Source organism: Onychostruthus taczanowskii, unplaced genomic scaffold, assembly GCF_017590055.1.
Source record: "Onychostruthus taczanowskii isolate IOZ18803 unplaced genomic scaffold, ASM1759005v1 scaffold8, whole genome shotgun sequence".
In the NCBI taxonomy this organism is placed as follows: domain Eukaryota; kingdom Metazoa; phylum Chordata; class Aves; order Passeriformes; family Passeridae; genus Onychostruthus; species Onychostruthus taczanowskii.
The window spans coordinates 14375314-14379840 of NW_024505892.1; the positions used below are offsets into that span (position 1 = coordinate 14375314).

General features: G+C 47.2%; 1 pseudogene; it reads left to right on the top strand.

Moving 5' to 3' along the window:
- Positions 1 to 3495: 3495 nt before the first annotated feature.
- LOC121346319 lies at positions 3496 to 4271 on the top strand (annotated as a pseudogene).
- Positions 4272 to 4527: the final 256 nt, after the last annotated feature.

Genomic DNA, 4527 nt, shown 5'->3' on the forward strand with positions numbered 1-4527 from the left:
GCAGTGAGATATCAAAGCTTACCAGAAGACACCAGGCTTCCCAATCAGCTGACAGATATTTTTCACTGTGAATTTCATAACTCTATCACCTAGCTGGTATTGAAGAGTTCAGCTTGCTGGAAACATTTTGATAGGAATTGAAGCGTCTATCTGATAGAGCAGGAGGGTAGCCAAATTGTGGTCTGACATCAGAGTTGCATAACTGCAACATGGAATTCCTGAAAAATCAATTTCTAGGTTAATGAACATGTCCCACTGGCCAATCAGCTTATACAGGGAAGCACAGTGTTGATGCTGAATTTAGTAATAATACTCAGCGACTGAGATAAATGTCCTTCAATCTGCCCTGCTTTACACAAGGGATAAACTTTAAACTCCTTTCGTGTAATAATATGACATTTTGTACATCAAAAGGAAATTACTATATATAGGACACCACGAAAAGTATTTTTTAACTTGCAGCTTTAATTAATGCTTGATGTTACATAGACAATCTTCAAACCATGTGGGAAAATTTCATTGACTGTGGTTCTGCTCCTCTGGCAAAAAGACTAGAGAATACCACATCCTTTGACCCAGCAATAAAGAGAAGCTGATCATTTTTCCTTAGAGAACTGGTACCTGTGTGCTTCTGAGAAGAAACCTGAAGTTGCTAGAGAAAGCTGTTGTGATAAAATATACATTTCTTCACACCAATATACATCTTCTACCAGGGCTAAAGTGCAAGTCTGTGAGAAGCCGTGGGGTCAACAAGACCTTGTTGGACATCTGCAGTCAAATTCCTGGAAGGTTCATGCTGCCTTCAGTCTTGACCCAGGCAGGATCTTCAGTGGCTGCTTTGAGCCATAGCTGGTACCCTTCTCTTGTTCTTTTAGGGTCCTGGCAACTGGAAGGACCTGAATGACCTCAAGGGGAAGTATACAGCTAGGGCCAGAAGGCTTGAAAGAGAGAGAGGAGGATGAGACTAACACTGTAGCTTCATGATTGCTTTAAGCTGCCATAAATGGATGGCTGGAAAAAGCCATCCTAGCTCTCATTTCCCCGGTCACACATTTCTGCTCTTTCCTCATCTGCCCACAATTAATCCTTTATCTGCACACTGACTGAGCAACTGATTCCTAAGTGACCTTTAACTCAGATGATTTCCATTATTCGATTCACCAGTCCACTGCACTAACATGAGTCCTGGCAAAATTGAAAGAGCTCCAGCTAGAGAGAGGCTGGATTTCACCTGCTGTCACTGAAGCTTTGACTCTGTAGCTGTGAGCCATGAAAGTGTAAAGTGGCCATGAAAGTACAGCTTTAGTGCTAAGGTGCTCAGTTTAAGTAGAATCCCAGCTGAGTGAGCACTCAGCCTCCTATTGGTAGCTCAGTCTGCCTACTCTTGCAAGCCTCATTCATCACACACTGTCCAGCTCCTACAGCCGATGAGGCAGGCAGCATCTTCTAGCACTATTTCATCCCAGAGCAGGTCAGATAAGGCACTGAGTGGCACCTGCTTGGAAGAAGCAGAGTGAGACTGACTGACTCTGTGAAGAGGGAGAAGTTTCAGAGTGTCTCCTCTCCAAGTGTTTAGTTTGTGAACTCAGTGCCAAAATTTTCACAAAAAATAGCATGAAATATACATGTTTCAGTGTATTCATGACCCTTTGTAAGCTGGTAGATGGCAAAGAGAAATGTGGTCCCATGGCTAATTGAAGTGAGCTAGATTTCAAGCTCGGCCACCCACACTGTTCTCCAAGTGACTTTTGGCAAGGCTCAGTCTCTCTGTGCTTCAAGTTTCCTACCTACTCGATGAGAAGAACATAGTTTTGGTTTGAGGATAATAAATTCAAGTTCATGAGACACGTGAGTGCCAGGGGGATTGGAGCAGACCTTGGAACAGCTCAGTTGTGTGCACATAAATAGAAGTCCTTGGAATGGTCACAGACACTGTAAGCACCATTCCATCATTTTCCGGCCAGGGAGAACTTGTTGGAGAAGCCTGAAGTGTGCTGAAGGCAGCACAATGCATGTCATAGTCATCCATGACCTAATGGCCAATTGTGGCTTGGCAGTGGTGATAACTTGTTTAACATACACTTTGTTAAGTTGTCCTGATTACTCAAAGCTTTATTTTCTTTCCCCCAGTTAATTCTTGTCTACAGTTTAAACTCTCGTTGATTTAAAATGCATGGACACATTTTCTTCATCAATTGGTACTATGTATTTCTCAAGGCAGCTGTTTTTATGAGATCACTAAGTGATCATCAGTGCTGTAAATCACTGATGGGATAAATACCAGTATCAATGACTGAATTAATTCCCAGCATGTTTTTAGGTTCAGTGGTGTTACACAGGAGTGGTATACTGGTCCCACAGGTCACAAGTAATGACATAACTGGCCCCAGAGTAATGGAATAAAATGAATAATATTATTAATCCTAAGTACTTTTAAAAAAGGAAATGCAGTAAGACCATTGTATCATCTAAGTAAGCTTTTAATGAAATTATTTAACTGTTGAAGAGATAATTTTTAAATTATTTGTTGACTGATCTATCTAAGCATTTCTTTGGGGGTCATCCCGAAGTGGCTCTGCTTTCTGTATACGACAAACACCAAAGCTAGGCAGTTACTCTGAATTTCATTCAAGACTTCACAGCAGCTATTCCCACACGTTTTAGTAACTGCAGTGCTGACTTTCTATGAGCAGATGTTAGAGCTATCAAAAATGAGTACAAAACATAGTTTGTCTAACCCTTATACCTTCCTACTCTTTACCAACACTACCCAGGTTGTCAATCTTTGTTGCTCAGTCTTAGGACATTTAACAGAAATTCAGAACAGAAATCCAACTTTATCTTAACATTGTGCAAGACCAGAACACTGTTGGGTGTGAAGTAGAGATTTTTATTACATAGTGTGTTTAAAGTAGGCGCTTACTCCTAGGATTTAATTTCTGTTGCTCGTGAGCTGACTGAATTCTCTGCAATCACGATACATCAATCACATCCCTTGAATACCACAAAGCTTTGTGCAGATGACTGCAGTGACAGCATTTTAATTCCACTGAAAGAGCTGGGAAACAAAATCGTTCATGACCCAGGTGGCACTAAACATGTGCGTGTTCAGCATGGATATGTCACACTGCGCCTTTTGACTAAAATGGACTGGTTTAGACTGGATTCAGAACCACTTCTCTGTCCCAAGTATTTTCTGTTTATATGGTTTAATTTCCCTCTGCTACCTGTGGTTGCTACTACTACAGCACAAGCTAACAAAGCACACTGGAAATGTGGAAAATACTGCTGTTACCCTGACACAGTGACACGTTTGGCCTCATAACCAACAGTATGAGGTTCAACTAGACCAAACGCTGGGCTCTACACTTTGGTCACAACTCCATGCAGTGCTGTAGGTTGGGAGAAGAGTAGCTGGGAAGTGGGAAAGGACTGTGGAAGCTGGTCAGCAGCTGAACATGAGCCAGCTGTGCCCAGGTGGCCAAGAAGGCCGATGGCATCCTGGCCTGGATCAGCAATGGTGTGGTCAGCAGGAGCAGGGCAGGGATTGTCCCCCTGTACTCGGCACTGGTGAGGCTGCACCTCAGATCCTGTGATCAGCTCTGGGCCACTCTCTACAGGAAGGACATTGAGGGGCTGGAGCATGTCCAGAGAAGGGCAACAGAGCTGGGGAAGGGTCTGGAGCACAAGTCCTGTGAGGAGCAGCTGAGGGAGCTGGGAGTGTTTAGCATGGAGAAAAGGAGGCCAGGACGACCTCATCGCTCTCTACAGCCACCTGAAAGGAGGCTGGAACCGGAGGGGGTTGGTCTCCTCCCAGGGAACCAGCCACAGGACTAGAGGAAATGGCTTCACGCTGCACCACAGGAGGTTCAGGTTGGACATCAGGAGGAATTTTTTTCACAGAAGGGGTGATCAGGCATTGGAATGGGCTGTCCAGGGAGGTGGTGAAGTCACGATCTTTAAAGGTGTTTAAGGAAAGACTGACGTGGCACTCCCTGCCATGCTGTAGCAGACAGAGTGGTGTTGGTCATAGGTTGGACTCGGTGATCTTGGGGATCTCTTCCAACCTAGCTTGTTCCCTGATTCTGTGTTACTGTGATTTTGAACCCGCAGCGCTCGGCAGGCCAGGACCAGCCGCGTGCTGGCGCTGCAAGCCGGCTCACCACAGATCCGCTGTACCGCCCTCCCTCCCGAGGAGTCTCTCCCTCTCCCGCTCCCCCTGCCAGCGCCCCGGCGGAGCGCGGGCTCGTGTCCCCTCGGGCTCGCCGTAGCTGCTCCCCCGCCCCCCTGGCAGCTCCCCCGCGGCCGGGGCGCGGCGGGGCCCGTGACGTGTGTGGGGCCGCGTGGCGGCCGCGCGGTGACGCACGCGGAAGGCGTCCGCCGCCGGCCCCGGGGGCTCGCGGGGAGCGGCGGCGGGCGCGGGGGGCGCGCGAGCCTGGGGGGCGCCGGCTCGCTCGGCTCCGCGGCCGGGTCCGGGAGAACAAACTCCTGTCTCTGAGGGAGGAGCTGAGCGCTGTCACCGACAGA